Source organism: Syngnathus typhle, linkage group LG4 (assembly GCF_033458585.1).
Source record: "Syngnathus typhle isolate RoL2023-S1 ecotype Sweden linkage group LG4, RoL_Styp_1.0, whole genome shotgun sequence".
In the NCBI taxonomy this organism is placed as follows: Eukaryota; Metazoa; Chordata; class Actinopteri; order Syngnathiformes; family Syngnathidae; genus Syngnathus; species Syngnathus typhle.
The window spans coordinates 12,651,212-12,670,890 of NC_083741.1; the positions used below are offsets into that span (position 1 = coordinate 12,651,212).

At 40.7% G+C, this 19,679-nt stretch overlaps 1 long non-coding RNA gene across 1 annotated transcript in view; it reads right to left on the minus strand.

Annotated features, from left to right (window-relative positions):
* LOC133153231 (uncharacterized) overlaps window positions 1-11,398 on the minus strand; it is a 74,517-nt gene extending 63,119 nt beyond the window's left edge. The window contains exons 1-2 of the long non-coding RNA XR_009714274.1: window positions 11,188-11,398; window positions 7,816-7,914 (exon numbers count right to left, since the gene is read on the minus strand). This is a non-coding gene — a long non-coding RNA (uncharacterized LOC133153231). The remainder of the gene's footprint in view (window positions 1-7,815; window positions 7,915-11,187) is intronic.
* Between the last annotated feature and the right edge of the window lie 8,281 nt (window positions 11,399-19,679).

The window sequence follows — 19,679 nt, forward strand, 5'->3', positions numbered from 1 at the left end:
TATATCACAGCTAGCTTAAGTACAGATTTGGTATGAACATGAGTTTGTGTCGAAGTAGGTCATTAAAAAAGTCATAATTGTGAAAAAAATGAAAATAAAATGCGACTGTGAGGCAGTGTCTCGCGGCTTGTTTCTCAGATGTACATTACACCTCTAAATAGATTATTTTGCAAACACAAGGCCTCTCGCAGTCTTGGTTTTCTTGTTTTACAATTTGAGGTGTTAAAAAAGGAAAATAATGCTGTCAATGCGGAGAACACTATTTTGTCCAAATATCAATCCAAAGATTTAGTTTTAAAAATGTTCACTAATTTGGAGGACTCTTCTAATTTCCCATCCATATGATCTCTTGTTGCTCATCAATTCTCAAGCACACTGCTCAACCTGAGAGCAGATGGTTGCGAAATTCACACATCCAAGTGACACCATAGACAAATAGGGCAGTGAGCGTTCGGTGCCAGTGAATTTCAAGTTTCCATGACTCAACGCCACACTGACAGAAGGAGGGGTGGTTCCACTAATGGTTGTGCGAATGCATAATTAACAGACTGGTTGGCACCTGACAGCCTTCGAACCTCAGAGGTCACGGCGTCCTCTCCTTTTCGCCAGGCGCCAATCAGCCACTCTGGATTACCCGAGCACGTCCTTGTCCCAATAGCAGATTGCCCAGAGGACATCAGTCACATTATACTGCCTGGACTGGAGATGAGACTCGCACAAAGCAGCAGGAGCAGCAACAGAGATAGTTAGAGATGGAGTACTGGGGTGATAGCTCCCAATTGATTCTGGAATGTCACTGAGGACACATGGGACACAAAACAAAAGACAACCTTGTCTAACGATACAAGCTACCGCCCGCAGAGGCATCGCCCTGATGTTATGGATCAGAGAAGAATGATGGATACTTTCTCAATGGCCAATGGTTATGCAAAGCTGGACAGATTCATCTGTCTCCCAAAAAGGATTTGCTGAAGTAATTCTGCTGATAGGTGCATATGTGTTACTTTTAAATGTCAGCTCCTCACAGGTCATTTTAATTGTGTTTCTAGAAATGCCACAGCATGTGTCACCGGATTTAATTTAGCCCGGGAGTTCCATGGTATTTTGTTGAGACATGAGGTATATGTTTCCTCATAAATAAATAAAAAGTCAAATATGATATGAACTTTAGTTTGAGCAGCCCTCCCTAAACTCAAGTGGTAAGATTCAGCGCCTCCGTCATCACCATCACATTAGTTCTGCTGCGGGAACACTAAAGAGCTCTACGTCAGCAATACCTTCAGTTTGATGGAAGTTCTAAAGCTACTTCAGAGCCCTCACCAAACAAACCATTTGTTCCCACTCATTCTGCACCTCTAAATCTCTGGGCTCCTATTGACCTGGAACCGGGGCTCAGCACAATACTGAAAGACTCCTTTGAGAGGAGCAGTGCAGCAGGCAGCAGTAGGAGGGGTTTGAGTGTGGGGAAGCAGGGTTGGGACACTGCAAGTTGATGGTCCCTTAGCTCCTGATTCACTGCTCCTAGTGATAGGCCCTGGGAGATGAAAGACCCTCGCACTCTGTGAATTCAGCGCCAGACAGGTCCCACAAAACGAGATGTGCTAAGACTGGACCTCCTTTAAGAGCACAGAATGAATGCTTTCAACTGGCCAGCCGTGTTGTCTCGCCTCCGAAAGTTGCTGCTTGACTTTTTTCAAAGAGCTGAATGGAGTGGATAGTTGATATAGTTGGGCTTTCAATTAATGGCTTCATTTGGACGGTTTGGAGCTGGAATGAGATTGCAGGTTCAACATTTTATCATCACACTAACAATCACGTCCAGAGACAGATAGTGATATCAGAAGGCTGAAGTTAGACTCATTGTGTAACAATGAGCAGTTAGTTTACTGTCACTCCCAGTTGGAATTTAGTGTACTACTAAACATAGAATCGAGTACATGTTTTGTTTTTTTTTTCTAAACCAATGTTGCCTTAAGAATGGCCCCTATTAGCTGATTGCTAACACCATAGAACGTGTGATTGACTTACTAAAGGTTAGTACAGAGATTTGTGTTTTTACAACACTTTAAGCAACAAATAACTGAATAAATATGGTGGAACAACACCTGTAGACTGATAATATTAAGATATTTTATTTTTAAATTTATTATTATTTATATATTTATTTATATTTATTAATTATTATTATTATTATATTTTACTTGCTATATTTTGAGGGGAAATTGGACCTGATGATTGGCTTTTCCGTTCATTTCAGTAAGGAAAGATCATTTGAGGTAATAGCGTTTGATTTTAAGACCATGGTCCCAGAACGAATTAAACAACACCGCTGGATTTGTGCTTTTGCAGATGCAGACAGAAGTTCCATTCCAGCTCACAATCCGGTTTGGACATTCAACGTTGTTTTGAACTTAAGGAAACAAAGCGAAACAACTCAGTGCAGGCACCTCTGTTCCGCTAATTGCGATGTTGTTTGCTGGGTTGTACCATGCAAAATGTGCTTCATTCATAAATTGTCTCATGTAGACTATTAAAAGTGGATTTATTGGACAACATGCATCAAACAACACCATCTGTAGAGTATCTACACTTGCGCCGTTGCACAAACTGCGTTGATGGCCTGTGCAGGCCATTCTACACTACAAATTGGGAAAACAACACCACAAGGCAGGTTGTGTTTTTATTGTCACTTCTGTTCTGGCCCACAACCCCATTCTGGACTTGTCTTTTCCATCAGAATTTTAAAAAAAAAGGAAAATGGACCACACAACCCCCTACGACCTCTCTTGCCTTGTTTTCTTTTGTTCTTTCGCCAAGTCTTCTTTCTTGAACTTTTCTGTGCCTGCTTGTGAGTTTGATAAAATGTCACACTTGTTTTTCCACTTAAAAGTGCTTCTAATCCTTTAGAATGAATGCGGTTGGCTGGCCAGTCTGGATCAAGAAAACTCTTTTTCTACTTTGAAGATAGAGATGTGCCCTGGGACTGGCAAGCACTCTATAAGGTTGGTTGAAATGACATAAAATGAAATTTTGAGCTGTTTGCAATGAACACAGTCAAGTAAGACCCAGAGAAAATAATAAAATAAGTTTAAATGTTATAAATCTACAATAAGTGGAACACATGCCCAAGTGGAGGTCATGCAACTTCCCGCAACCTGTCACCAAAACAGGAGTCGCCAACCTTTTGGAAATTGAGAACTACCTCTTGGGTACAGATTAATGCGATTCATGCACACTTCTGAAATAATAAATTTAATCACATTACCAATAATTATATGTAATGACTAAAAATGTATGTGAAGACACTAAACGTATTGAATGATTTCTTAAAACGAAGGTGCAAACAGTATGCAACACTCGATTTCTATAAATCTCTGCAAGTGTTTAATTTTTCAAATTATGAATTCTACAACATTCTAAGAGGATCACAATACCCAACACTGATGAGTTAATTTTAGAACATGGGAGCAAAAGTTGTACCAGTTGAAGTGATTACAGCTGCCTCATGATATCACCACTATTTTTTTTTCTTGATGGGAAAATGTGACTTCGACTTAAGCTGGGCCATTTATTTGTCTGCAATCCACCCGTAGATCAATTGAGGTAAGGAATGTGTGAGAGGTTTGAGCAAAGGTCAATAATTAAGAATATACCTCAAAATTTTGGAAGGGCTACCAAGTTAAAAAAATAATGGTAAATTACATCTCACAATTATGTCAAAAGTTCAGATATCACACAGAATACATCATCAAAGGGTATTGCAAAACTTAATTTAAAAATATTAATTTCCGATTAAACCGTCCCAAAATAGAGATGATGAAATGTAGCGTAACTACTTTAGAACAAAGTTTCAATAAATTGCACATTAAGATATAAAGTTGATAGCTTGGATTTCATTTAACCATACAGGAAATTTGTTCCGACAACTTTATGAGACGACTGAAGTTTAAGATGATACTTCAAAACTTTTTACATTTTAACGGAGTAAGCAACAGGATGGCAGGTCAAGGAGATTGCAAAGCTTCCTCTGAGTTGCAGCTGTTGGAAAAAAAAGAAAATCCAAAAAGCTGTCATTATTCTCTTCAAGAAAAGTACTGTTTTAGGCAAGAAGCCAGACATGGAATACTTCCCAGTGCATTCTTAAGCAAACGTTTTAATGGTCTTGATGATAGTGTAGACGACAAGCTTGTTTGTCCACCACGTATGGCTCCAGTGAATATACTCGATGTTGTGTCGCGGGACCGCCAAGCTCTTATTTACTGACCGGTTCGGTGTGTGCAGTGGTAACACAGCTGCCACAGATCACTACACAGCTTTAATTATGTTATCAGTCAACTTCTAGTGTAAATATCCTCGAAAATGTATTGAGCCCGGCGGAAATGTGCACACATCACAAAATCACACTCGCAGCTGCAATGCATCCAGTTCTTCGGACGCCATCAATCACCATCCCTTTTCTGCTGTCAAGTGATATTTTTGTGATCAATATGTCTGAGGAGGTAGCCTGTGTTTGTTATTTACAATGTGCCAGGCCGGAAAAAGAACAAGGAAGTTGATAAAGGATGATATTGCAACTGCAGAGAAGAGTTTGAGGACAGATACTGTGGATAGTAAGTAAGGATGAATGGGAAGAAGAGAGATCAGTCATCAGATATAGTGGAAGCTTCTAAAGGATGCTCCAGGCAGAGATGCTCTGTCACTGCTTTAACATTTATCGCAAAGTACAGAGTCACACAGGAGCATATTGTGACACACTTTAGTATGAGGAGCAGTACTGTCAGGGTCAGTTTATCCAGGCTGTGTGTATAAAATATGGAGGAAGGTTGTGTCAGGCAGCCCCCCAAGCAATTGAGCCGGTATCTGGAGGATAAATAAACGTCTTGCACCTCAGGGAGTTCAGGTTTGTTTTCAAAGGACGCTCAAACCAACTTCGTTGTTTTGACTCCAAGAACCTGCCTGGGCTCATGCTGCAATAACAACTAGATATTGAGATATCTTTGACTATTTTCACTTCTACTATGGAGTAGCAAAACAGATGAAAGAGTCTAAGATGGGGGGGGGCTCCATTCAGAGTTTAATTTGCATTTTTTTGTGAAATACATAGATGCCTTGAGGGACGAGTGATTGCGTAGCTTAGATTTTTATGTCCATTTGCTTAATACTAACTGCCATAGACTACAAAGCTAATCAATAGCAATTATATTGCAGTGCTATAACCATTTAAGCAAGAAATAATTGAAGACAATTACAAATACTCAGATATATTCTTTATCCTCTGCAGAGAGTGACAAATATTGCGCTGAGGTGCTGACATGTAACAAAAAACGGTTTAACATTTGTCTTAATTATGTCGTTACACCATACCATTTTGTAATTACGATGTTTTTATATATTGCTATTTCGTCCTCTTTTCAAAAAGACCCCTTACATTTATTTTTTAATTTTTTGCTGGACCAGATTAAGCAATCAATTCAATAGAAAAAGAGTGTCTTGAGTTACGAGCACGACTGTGGGACAAATTAAACACAGATCTCAAGGCAAGACGGTATACATTACCTTTATGAAGGGAGGATGTTGAAATTCTGAATCTTTTTGCTGCACCCTCTAACATACACGTTCAGCTCTGTACATGCTTGGCTTCTGACCCTTGTGATTGCTGACTTCCTCACAGTGGAGACTTGATTGAAACTGTACATTTATCTTGCCCTTAATGGTGCATATATTTGTTCTAGTGGTGAGTTAGTTGATCTGTATCCAGTGCTTGAGTGTCAATGGCCCCGCTGGGGTGACAGAGTAATTACAATGTGTTTGACCCTCTCCCATCTTGCACTGTGCCGCCTAATTGTGGTTGTCGTCTCGACTTCCATTTAGCTTCAGATAAGAAACAACTGCTTGCAAGTGGGTGCAGCCTTGAGTGCCTTTCCACAAAGGCATATCCTGAAGATAAATGTGTTTACTAATAACTCCATTCAAGCCTTTCAGTGCCTGCTGACAGACTTACTGTCATCCACAAGCTCGGAGGTGGGATGTTTTATTGCCATTTTTTGACTGCTAAATACGGCACCATCTCGCAAGTGATGCACAGTGGTTTCAATCCAGTAATGTCCCAGATTTCATCATTAAAATACCTGAATTTGTGTATTTCCTGTTCGAGAAAGGAAAAAAGGCAGTAGGCTTTAAATGCCTCAAGCTACACAACATACATCCATCCATCCATTTTCTGTACCGCTTAGTCCCCACGGGGGTCGCGGGCGTGCTGGAGCCTATCCCAGCCGTCATCGGGCAGTGGGCAGGGGACACCCTGAACCGGTTGCCAGCCAATCGCAGGGCACACAAAGACAAACAACCAAACGCACTCGCACTCACACCTAGGGACAATTTGGAGTGCTCAATCGGCCTATACTGCAGAGAGCTGTTACTGTGCAGTTATGTAAATTGGTGTTCATTTTAAAAATTCTGACATAGAAGGTGAAAGAATCTGAATGTGATTAGATAAAGTGACTTAATAGATGGAGCGACTGAGCGAGTTTGTGTTTTGAGGTGCGGGCAGCAGGTCGACGACTGATTTTAAAAATGAAAAAAAAATCACAATGTTGACACAATGTTGACTTGAGTAAACATCTTGAGTAGTTTGTGGTTTCAATACAAATCCACCTCCAAAAGCAGCAGGGGATCGCCTGTCTTCCAGCTGAGGTCATTGTGGGTTAGTCGTTTGACCACAGCGTGCCGTGGTTTTGTAGTAGTTAGTCAAAGAGGTTAAACAGAGCTTGAGATAAGCAGTGATGTATGGCCGCAAAAGAATATAAAAACAGTTTCTTTGTCATTTGTCTGTTTGCTTCCCATGGCTAAACGTACTTGTTGATGGCTGCCAGAGATGCTGCTGATAAGAAATAATGTTATTTGTGTTATGCTGGAACATTGTAGTGCTTGTGATGATGAGAGGAAATTGACCACTGCATTTGTTCCCAAAATGGGTTCTACTTTCCAACTACTTCACTTTGAAATATTAAGCTGGAGCGAACAACATGTTTCATTTGGTTCAGGAAGTCCTCCTCTTTGCAAAGTGACAAACAAAAATGTTTGCAGGAAGAATTATGTTTTCTGATGGATCACCATGACCGTTGAGGTCTGGTAAGGAACAGAACACTAGGCTTTAGGGTTGGGAAAACATGGTGGCTTGGATTTTGTTATTATTGGATGGTATTTGACTGTGGTTGTCATGGTTATAGTAATAATTCAGTGTTATGTGAGACATTTAACATCACGGGAGGAAACAGAATGAAAATGATTAGTGACTCGTGTTAAAAAGTTTGTGTTTCTTTTAAACAAGACTGAGTCAAAAGTTATAATGACTCAATGTAGTAAATATAACACAGAGGTAAACTACACTGCAAATGGGACCGTTCCATCATCAACCCAACATGAAACCAGATGGTAGTTTTACATAACAAATACAGATAACAACAAAAGCTGCATTCGTCACATTTAAAGTTAGAGACACAGAGGATTTGTACAAGTTTCACTAGTGAAATATTTATCGCATTATGGGATCTGTTTTACACAAAGCTGTACCCATTGATATTGTGTGAAGACTCACCTGAAAAGATTTCATTCGTTTGAATCAGAAATTAGGAATATTTTGTATTGGTGTTTTTAGCCTACTCGAATCCACTTCAGAATATGTGAGGAAAGACAACATCTAACAGATCTGAGCAGTGGTGCACCAGAACTTGATCATATTTTGGGTGGGCGCGAAGCCGCAAACTCAATGTATATTTTGTTCATCTTGTGTTAAACTTCCAGGAGATAGCTCACCTGTTTTCTGGGTCTCATCATGTGACGTTCGCAAGCTGAGCTCCTTGACACGGTGATGTCATTTTCAGTTGACAGCAAGTCAAGCAAAAAGGCAGCCCCCTGTGATGAGATAAAACAGGTTGAGTTTTCTGTTTAATTCATATTCCGCAAACACAATATTACTACTGCTTGGTTTTGTTTCACATACAGATTGCAGAATTTTACGAACGAGCCAGAAAAAATATCCTTTGTTTTGACAGACTGTTTTTAGCATTTCATTTTGAAAAACCGTGTGATGAGCCACTTGTACTCCCCAAATGGAGACAAAAAAAACACACAACTCCAACCAGGTTGTCAAGATGTAAAACAGCATGAAACCGGTCACCTCAAAACAAGTCAACAAACAGCTTGTGTTGGTTTTGTTTTGTGGACAGTCGACTGTTTTTATGACTGGTAAGCCGACCCTGAATGTGTGTCCCGTCCATATCCTGAAGGGAAAAGTAGCGGTAGACCACTTGGCCTCACATGAAAGTCCTTTTGCTTGGACACTGGTGGGTTTATTGGTCACAGTTCAGAGCACTCTGTTTAGAAATAGTATACCAGTGTGTGTTCCTGTGTGAAGACTGCTTGAGTCATGCAAAGATGGCGGCATGCTTTTGCTTACAAAGATTGTGGAAATGAGACATCAAGAAGATCTGAGGTGAACAAGAGACACTTTGACACCTGCAAATTATGTGCGCCATAATGTCAGCCACAATATGGCCATGTATCTTAATTAGTGTTAGTTTTACCTTTCTGAGTAAAAATGCAACTTCCATTTCTATAATGCATTATGATCACAAAAACAAAGTCATCTAATATAACGAAACATTTGCTTCATAAAGGCAACAATTCCACTAAAAATAACCATCTGGATTCAATCAAAGGGAGGAAAAGTGACCCAAATTGTGGCGACTGAACCCACATGCACAAAATGACTCATCCACAACCGGAAAACGAAGTGGTATGAAGCTAACATGTCAAACTTTACTTAAACGTGATAGCTGTATCCCAAAACACGAATTTAACCATACCACACGTGCATTACTTTGTAAGACATATTGTAGCTCCACCGATGTACAATGTGGCTGCCATTGAATTCCTGGCTGACAAGCACTTCATTCAAATCTTGGCAAAGGAGAAAGTTTTCAAGATGCTTCACCCCCATCCCACCTCCACTACTACCTCAACCACTTCACTGGTGAATACTACATTGTAAGAAAATCAATGGTAGAGACAACAAAGGCAAAAGTGAAGATTTCTTTTACGTAGTGCACCTCACTACTTTTCTACCAAGATTACATGTTTTGAGGAACTTTCAGTTGTGTGTGAGGGTGTTTAGTTGGTTTCTTCTTTTCACATGGTAAACACATCACTGTCTTCTTATATTGACTTCATACAGATTTAACTGCAATCCACTGTGTTCACACATTCCTTTTTTGTGCACAGAAAAACTTAAATGCAACTCTATCAAGAAGAAACTCCCAAACAGAGTAGAAATACGGCAATATCGACTTTATTTACTGTATGTGCACTTAACTTTAAGGAGCCACACCCTGCTCTCCTCTTTATGGAGGGCCGTTATAGAGAGATAAGCCAAGAGAGTAGAGAAATACCGTCGTACGTTAACCTTGGACAAGAGGCCACATTTGTTTTTCTTTATGGCAGTGAACTAGATGAGAGAAGGAAGAAGACTGGTGCTCACATACTATGCTCCAGTCTTTCCCTGACAGAAACATAATTGTATGGGCTTAGGGTTCCTTCCCACTCGCTTCCTGCATGCTATAATTAGACGTGTGGTTTCTGGCAGCCTACACCGACTTTAGGAGGCCTATCTGTCTGTTCACTGATCTGGGGCCAGATTTAGAACTTCCCCTCTGGAGTACGATGAAGTTCTTGAAGGAGAGAGTTCAGATCCAACAATCTGTATGTCTCGGGTGGTATTTATCTGCAGCGTGGAACCTGCGAGCTGAGGGGGAGCCCGGGAGACTCCACATCAGCACTTGGCCCACAGTCATTAGGAAGGTAGAAGAGTGGTGAGAGAGCGTGAGTTGGAAAAACACTTAGCAGCCTTGTGGCCTCTGTAACACAGACCTGATCCAGCAGACCTCTTTGACCCTCTCTCCCATAACTCAAGCAACTCCCACATACACATGCACGCACACACTCATATAGTCATAAAGAGGGCACAACCGCCAAACCATTTGGCAAAATGTGAGCTGCAGCCGGGCATTCCCATGTATCCAGCGTGCATGTGTGCGCGCGCATGTGAGCAGGGTGGGGTTGAGACTTTTCTATAGAGCAAACGCAAACAGTCCATAAAGAGGCCCTGCCACTCTTCCATTTCAATGTAAATGAGGCTGACTCTGGCTGGGGGTTAAAGAACTCTCAAGGGGCCTAGCGACTAGCCCCGCTGGGGTCACATGCACACAAACCGCAACACACAACTACACAAGGCTACGCACAACAATCTAAGGCAGGAGGCCCAGATAAAGAGCTCAGAGAGCCTGTCAGAGTGTCAGCTCCCATTAGGCCAAAGGCGTGTGTGTGTATGTGCACGTGTATGTGCATGTGTGTGTGTGCGTGTAGGCAGGCGTACCATTTTTTCTGAAACATTGCATTCAGTGCACACGCTCTTTTTCTCACACACACATCCTTCCAGAGCCGCCCTGCCTAGCTGACATGCTGTTTGAGACGAGAGACACACAAAAGACAACGGAACCCGGGTGAAAAGACAAACATTTCCGACATCACACGCAGCGATGGCAAAAAAGAGAGGAAACAAAACACGGTCTAAATGATTCTCGATGGGAAGAGGTTAGGTTACAAAAAAGGGGATCCCAATATGAATAACCTCTCAGGAGAACAAGAAGGAAAACACACAACTGATGCTTTTTAGGTTTTAATTCTGAACATGACATGCAGCTCATTTTTCATGGCACTGTAAACTGCAATGTCACACATTATTAAACAGTGGTAACTTGAGAAGAGTGATCCTACTTGCAAGTTTTGTATGGCGGCAGTCAACTCAAATCAACTCACTTTACAATAAGAAGCAGTTTGGAAAAGACGCTTTTACGTCTAAAGATTTACTGTCAAAATAAACAAAATAAAGATAATCAATGATGTGTTTTTTTAAAAAGCCTTCTTAAAGTCAATACATATTCTAAAATTCCTTTTCAATGCTAATTACACATTTAGCGTCAATAGTCAAGATTGTAGAAGCAACCAATATTTCAACACAAATGGTGGAGCAACACAGGTAGACAAACAATACAACAATACTCATACCTCGTATATTCTTTATCCTCTGAAAATTTTACAGTAATATTGCATCTTAATAAAACATACTACCTCCTGGTGTCCAAGACAGGTCCACCAAAAGGAGTGCCACAAGAAAACGAGTTGGAATAAAGATGAATCATGATGCCCAAACCATTTTTTTATTTTCAGTTCAATTAGGCTATTACTCTAAGGTACAATTTTATAGAATGCTATTTTTCTCCCCACTTCCGCACCCCCTCATTAACCTCCACAAATTGTGAGCACAACTTGACATGCCGTTGCGATATAAACACAGAACAGAAAACACCGTACAACCAGAGGAGTGGCACTGACGATTTAGCAAGAAGGGGAGGCCTTCTGAGGAAACACAGAGTAAACAAGGAGGAGAAAAATAGTTTCGAGTTCAACCCAAACACGACTCCCTTGCTCGTGCCCTGACTCAGCTGAGCCAGGTGTGTGTTGCAACCTGAAGCTTTGACATGCTCAGGCAGCAATGCTGGCTTTTATCCTCCTAAGCCAGTTCTGTTCAGTGCAAGATGCACTGTTTTATTTGCCAAAGATGTGACATGAACTAAAAGTAACCGTTGGTGCCACACTATCCTGGCACTTTAAAACATGGGAGTGTAGTAGGATAATCCCTTGTTTAGTGTTGAAAATAGTTATGTTCAATCACATTCAATAGCTCACTCATGGGAAACATGGCTCAGCATTTGATTCGGCATCTCATCTTCAGACTTAAAACTTGTCCCTATTAGAAAGGCGGAACTCGACTGCAGTCCACTGATATGTTGCATGTAAACAAAACGCTCCATTATAAAAAAAAAAAGGTACGTTTCTGTGTTGCTGTTCAGGAGTTATAATGAATATCACGCTAAGTACTGCAATATACAAGCAGGTAAACACATCACTTGTTCACAAAGTGATGGCACAACCACTGTAGCAATTTTCCCACCTAGAACAGAACACATTTGAGTGAGCCCATTTACTGTAGTAAATATGTGCAGTAAGAATATGGAATAGTCCATTGCATGAGAATGGAGTGGAGAGGGCTCAAAACCATCATGTCATGGTGTGTTTTTGAATGTTACAACAATAATAAATGCTCATCACTAAGAAAATGTTGCCTTTGTCGGAACTCGCTTAACGGTAAGTCCGTGCTATTGCCATAAACTGTTGGACACACAAGCCAGATCTTTAGAAAATACAAAGCCAAAAGTTCAGACATCAAGAGGAGGTTTTCGGTAAATGCCAAAATGCAGCTGCAACCAAAACGACATCATCTACATCTACCTTTGTCTTACAATTCAAAACAAACTGCTCTCAAATAGGTGTGCAGATAACATTTGTGTCAGTCTGCTCGTTTCTGTATACCAACGTGGGACATAGTTTCAGTAGGTGTGCAAATAAAATCCTCCACGTGTTTTTAAAACTTTCCGAAAGCAACCCCTTGCTTCATATTTTATCCCTATGAGAACAACAAGGCAAAGAGAAGTCTTTGATGCAGAAATAACCTTCAAAAACAGAACACAACAATTCAGACTGGACTGTACTTGTTGGCGAAAGAGCCTATATTAAGACACACCTTGTAAACAAGTACAAAGCTTTATGTCCATACTGTAAACTGACAGGTGTTTCATCTAAAACACAGCTTTCACATGATTTAGGGGAACCCCAGCGACCCTGAAGCATTCATTCTGTCTTCAGTTGTCTAAGATTACTCACGCAAGTGACACACAGCGCAGTCCAACCTAACGTCTAATCACTCCTTGTGTTCAAAAGCCTCAAACCACAGCCCAGACCCCCTCAGGCAAGATTCATAAGTATACGGTCAGAATATTGGCATACAGTCACCCAGGTTACTCATTAGCGTTTGTCTCGTACTGTACATGTGTCTTCGTCACCGCGAAGCAGTTTGGCTCCGCATCAGTCACAGCCATGCATGTACAGGCAGGCTCAGACTGGCAGACGAAACAGAGGAAAGAAAGAAAAAAAAAAGAGACACGCAAGAGAAAGCAGCAATTATAGATTTGTTGATGACTTCATGCTCACGTAAGCCAGCAACTTGCACCCGTGTGATGCGATCAGTGGCCCACAAGTCTTTGTGGGATACACGAGTGCTCGGAGACAAGTTGAAGAGCCCCTCTTTTGGCAGCGCTTGCCAAGATAAAATATGGGTATTTTGGAGCGCACACTATTTATTTCTCCAAAACCCTGACCTCAAGATCACATATCCTGAAATAAAAGTTGGCAAGCGTCCTCATAAAATGGACTTCTTCAATTTAAACCATAGAAAGCTCTGCCAATTTGGAAGCACAACACACCAACTACTGTACAGCATGCCCCGAGGAAAAAACACATCCTGCAGCTAGAATAAAATCTTATTATTTGGAAAGTCTTTGAAATTAAAAGACTAAAATGGAGCAAGATAAAAACAATTTCCAAATGTTATAAATCTATTATGAGGCACAACTTGCGACTTTTGGCGACTGTGCATTTCTTGAAAGGCATATTTGGCATTCCCATGTCAAAAATGAGCAAATTATAGCCTTACATCTTGAGACAAATTTGGATGATTAACCCTGCAAACCTCTCGCTGTCCTCACTTTGGGCTCTTTTCGTCCCACGTTAAATTCTCTTGTCACGCACTACCCCGCAACTCAAGGACTGGCTTCCATTTAGTTCTTTTTGTATCAAGGTCAACGCTACTGCTGCTAGAAAATGCAAAGTCAGCAAGATTTAACTTGTTAAGAAACAAGACAGCTCAGAGCATTTGATGCCGGCCTTGCCCCCTTCTTGCCAATAAATTACAAGAATTTTTTCGAGGATCACTGTTGCACTATTTCAATGCAGCCATGGTTTTAAATAAGATTTGGTCTGATGCTAGGGAGGGGACTAAATTGACTAGATGACCTTCCTTAACTACAGGGAAAATACATTAAAAATGCTGGTTTGTTTTCCTTTCTGGATGACTCTGGATTTCGAGCAGAACGGGTTACTATTACCCAATGTTGAGTTGATTATTTTTGACCCAGCAGATAAGGTTGAAGATTGGATTTGTGCAGGGAGGAGCTGATCACCATTCTAGGAATTATGCCCTGACATTGAAAATAAATGTCATCCAACATTCCAACCACAGTGAGTGATTTTCTGTAGTGAACCCTGACGGGCAAAAGATGTCTTTTTTGAAATTGTGGGCCACCTGGGAGCCTAAACATTTTTTTTGTTACCGTAGCTTTGACTCATCATCTACATTGTTTCTGCATTAAAACCCAGAGAAAGTATGTTTTCAAGCAAAAATCGAATGTTTATTTTTAGATAATCCTTATATGTATTTTAACACTTAATGAGGCAATAACAACTCTGTAAACAAACCGGACAAAAAGAGGGACAGATGCACTTGAGGCCCGGCAGAACTGCTTCACATTTACGTACACACGTCACATGTAAACAACGTAATAAAGCATCTGCAGTTTACTGTTGTAAAATATTAGCAGATTCCACATGCAAGTAAATTATGAGTTATGAACTTGGTCACAGAGCAAATTAAACTTGTAGGTGAAGGTAGCACTGTACTAACATTGCAACTTTATTAGTCTGTGCGTTAATCACATTGTTCTTCTGGCAAATGCTACACACTAAATCAACTGCACATCTGGTGGTTGTCATTCTCAGTGCTCAATAAATGAATTTATTTGTTCGTATGCATATCCACTAATAATAAGACTTTGACAGTTTCTGTCTACTGAGCAACCATTGAAGTAATTAGCTGAATTTCAAATAGCATAAAACTTTGGACGAGTACAGAGATATTAAAATAGAAGCAGAGAGCAGTGAGAGGGAAAAAAGCATCATTTCCAAGTGCAAGGCTCATTGGTGTGACTTATCACCTGCTGGTATCTGAGGCTGCAGCTAAATGACCCTACTTATTCCACAATAGCAGCAGGATGGAGACAGAATTAACAGACACACACTTAAACGTGTCTCTTTCAGATACACACACACACATGCACACATACGTATATAAAATACATGATGGCCATAAGTGATTTGTCTTAGTCTGAAACAATGTTTCCAATTTTATCACCTTACTAAACAAAGATGAGGGTGAAATGATACATGAAGAAGTGATGGAGAGAGTGGATGAGGCATAAACGTGAAGTGCAAGTGAAAAATTCATTAATCTCGAGGAATTGGCACAGAGGAGGAGCTCAGCGGGGGGTGAAACTTTAGTTAACATGCAAGATCGCACTTGTCTATAGCCCCAGGTAGGACAGAACCAAACCGCCGAGCCACTTCAGCACTCCATCCTGCAGGAAAATTGCAGAGAAAGGGTTTTTGGTGGAAGCTATTAATTATCATACAGCCTAATACTTTGCTGGAAAGTCGAGAAAAAAAAAAGAAAACTTCAGAAGGGAATGAGAGAATGTAATCAAAGCTAAAGTTTCTCTTTTTGGTCTTTTGGGCAAACACCTCCGAGTGTGTATACTGATGTTATCCATGCAGGTCATAGGTCAAGTCCAACTGTGCTGTTTTGACTCTGAGACCCAGTGTGTTCGCTCTGCTTCCTCTCTTCTAATCCCTACCAGCTGTGTGTGTATGTACACATGTGTCTGATGCTTTAATGTGTGTGTGTGAAGCTAAACTCAACCTAGAAACAGGAGACCGAGTTGGGTGATGTTGCCCTAACCAGAACGAAAACTACCAACCTGTGGGGCACTTAGACAATTATCTACTCACTGGCAGATGGAGGACATAAATGTATTGGAATATTCATATTCAGTGGACACACACACACAAAATCAATCCTATTAAAACCATAGCCCTTAATAGAGTTCCGTTAAATTAGCTCTCTGAGCAAAACACAAATGGCCACTTCAAAGTAGAGAGCGCATTGAGAGGCCACACGATTTTCACCGGGATACAATTTAGACTGAATAAATCCAGGCTCCATTTTCAGCCAGTCCCAACAACTGTTTTTTTTTTTCTTTTTAAGGTCACCTGATACACTGCCCCCCCTTCCCTTTTTTGGGGAGACACACTTGAAGAGCAGCATGCGTGGGAGGGGGCTGGTAAATGGACTTGTTTTGGAGGACTATGAGAGGGGTCAGACACCAGGCGTGCACATCTGTCCTGCCACAACAGGATTGTCTCCAGTGTGGCGTTGTGTTTGTACGGATGAGTGTGCCTGGTAAATAAAGGTCTTGCTGTTACATATATATCTTAATACAGAGATAGTTTGATTTGACCGTGAAAATGTATTGGAATGCCATTATTCCAGTTCAGGCCTTAAATAAAGAGTATTGTACAAAATTGCATGGTTTTATAAAGTGCAATTACGTTGGGAAAAGCTGAATATTCCAACATGAACCGAGTTGTGTGCCTTTAAATGTGCTGTAAATGAGTTTGTGACATATGCAACATGGCCGGTTAGTCTTGTCGAGCATATGTCTGCCTGTGAAATTTGGCATACTTTAGCTGTTTGTCTGGTTCTGCTGTTCAATCAACAGGTGAAAGGGCATCAGTGAATATTGCGCTGTTTTTCCACGCTTCACTCGAGCGTCACTCGAGCTTCACTCGAGCGGCTGGCACGCAACACAAAAAGGGGAAAGAAAAGAATGAACCCTTAAAATCCAAAAAGCTCTTCAATTGGGGCGTCACTGCTGTTTTGATTTTGCCATTGTCACTGATTTTGACACTGTGTCCCATCAAGCATCCGACAACTATATTATTCGTAATCCACCCCTTGATGCTATTACTTTGTCTGTTGCGACCCAATCCAACTCCACTGAAGCTGTCAGGTATTTTTAAATTCATACAACGGTATATACGTAGACTCCAATGATCATGCATGCTAAAACAAGAATACATAAATACCCAAAGCTAATTTTTCAAACATGACATCAACCTCCTTGCTTCAAGTCCTTGCTCATCAGAGTCATGTCTCAGTTTTCCGAGATACGTTTCTAAGATGTAGGCTAGCTGCTCTGTAGTGTCTCTTCACAAGCGCTTATCTAGACCCCAACTTGACATGAAAGTAAAAATGGAAGAAATCTTCCATTCTTAAACTGCACTGCATCCAATCTAATGCCATCTAGTTCTAATCGTTCCCCTTATCCTGTGAGACTGTGTGACACCAAAGCTGCAGCGTAAGCACATTCGAGCTGATCAAAACGTGCAGCTTGAAATCTGGAAAGAATTAACCCTGTGACGTCTGGCTGCAAAACTAGGTGTGCAATCGGTGTAAGAGGGAGAGATTTCCCTGTTGGCGCGTGCTAATTAGGCCAGAGTAAGTAGGGCCTGCTAGAGCTTGTCTGAAGGCTGACCTGGAGAGACGGGATTACCTTTTCCAGCTGCTCTCACCCATACTGGCTCTCCAGATGCATCCTTATTAATGGACAGGTGGCACAGAGTGGATCTATCCCTCACTGCAACTGGGCTTCTATGATAATGAATGTGTTTCACAACCGGCTGGACAAACAAAAGAAGTCACAGAAATCCAGCACTGGAAGAAAACTAAACCTATTAAATGCTGGCATACACTTCCCAGCCATAACTTTAGAAACACCTACACTCACCAAAAAGATCCAATAGAAAAGCTGCATTGTGTGAAAACAAAAGATACCCTCGTGCTGACTCCCAAAGGTATGTTGATAGTATTGGCAATTTGGGAGCAGAGAGTTGAACTAAACTTTCACTTGGCCTAGTAAGAGACTAGAAAGCCGCCTTCAAAGAAGTTAAAAAAAAAAAAAAAAAGACACTTTGATTGGCCAGGATTAAATTTGGCTGTGACCACTCCAACAGTGGCTCATCCCTCCCTTTTGCAGATCAGCCGGTTTGTTTGAGAAATTACCAGCCCGCCTATGTGCAGATATGCACCACGCAGGATTTACTATGTCGGTCACAAAATTACAAACTTGAGGCTTATAAAATAGAGCAGATGTACCTGGCCTGTGGCTTTACATGCGGAATAAGCATCGGTCTTATTCCTAAGCGCAGTGGGTTAAAAGTAGTTAATAAAAATGAATTCCCCAAAAAACTACAATTGAAAAAACATTTTTGTTATCAGAATAAAATAAAAAACGTTTTTTTTTTAATTAACTGTAACTACATCTTATGTTTATAAAGCTAACTATAACTATAGTGAAATTATCCTTATGGTTTGTGGCGGTCTTTGTCAATATCATACATGAGCTTTCAGAGTTCATTTTTGAAGCCGTACAGAAGAGTTGTAATTGACTTGAGTTTATTGAACAAAATTAAATTAAATACTAAAACATCATTCCTAAACTAAATTGAAGCATAATTAGTCAAATAAAATAGCAAACCTACGGTAAAAGCAAACTGAATTTACAAAGAACCATCAACACAAATACAAATCTATGATAAGCCTGATCATGTGCCAAGGGATCATGTGTCTGATGCAAGCAGGGATGATGTGGGTGTGTGTAGAAACATTGCTCTGCAGTTGAAAGCATCTGCATGCAGATGAGCAACTGATGTGGGTGTGATAAAGATGGTCCAGTGAATTCCTGCATCCTGGTCTGCCTTTTACGTCCCAGCACTTCGTACTGACATGCATACGTGATCATTCTTGTCATTTCCTCTCTCACTCACACACACGCACACACACGCCCTTTCCCCCAGCTAGATTTGCACGGACACCTGGGCTAACTCTTGAAAACAGTGAATTTTCTTAGGGCTAGAGGCTAAAAATCCTGATAAAACAAAGGTGAATTGTGAATTTGACACACCACAAAGCAGTGTGTTAAAAATCCTGCCAAATACAATTGATAAAAGTTCTATGATATTGAACTTTTGAATCCAACACATTTGCATTTGATTCAGAACTTTAGCATTTTGTTTATTTATTTAACTTTAAGTCCAATACATTTTAATTAAATCATTATCCTTATTACTTTTTCACACTGTGCATAATGTAATAGTGGCTTACCATTTTACCAAATACGTACGTATACCTTTTAGGAATGAAGCGCGATGCATTTTTTAGGGGGTACTGTTGTAAAACCTTTGAGAACCAATGTACTCAAGAATTCCGGTTAGTTAAGGATGATGAGAAAATGCATCTTGAAAATGTAGGCTAATCAAACCAGCTGAAGAAAAAATCTCATGAACAAATAAAATAGCGCAAACTACAAAGTCTCCAATATGGGTGTTTACACATTTGTGTTTGTTTTTTTCTCCACAAAAGTTTGTTGGCCACCCCTGGGGAGCTGAAAAGATGCCATTTGTAGCATTTAATGTGTTTTGCTGACATGAAACATTTGCTGGCCCCAGCTTGTACAAAAGTCCCTGGATAAAGGGCTTTTGCCTTAAATCCCAGATAGCCTCCCAACTCCAAGGCGGACTTAACTGGGGACTGGCAGCCTGCATGGGAGGTGGGATCTTTTTTTTTTTGTGCCTGAGCTTTTGGACTGGAGCTTGGGGTTGGCGAAGGGGGTAGGTAAATATTTGGGTCAGCAGTAGAGGTATAAGTGTGCTACCCTTGGCAGGCTATGAGACCATTTGGAGTCAGCACGAGGGCTGAGCAGTAACAAATTCCT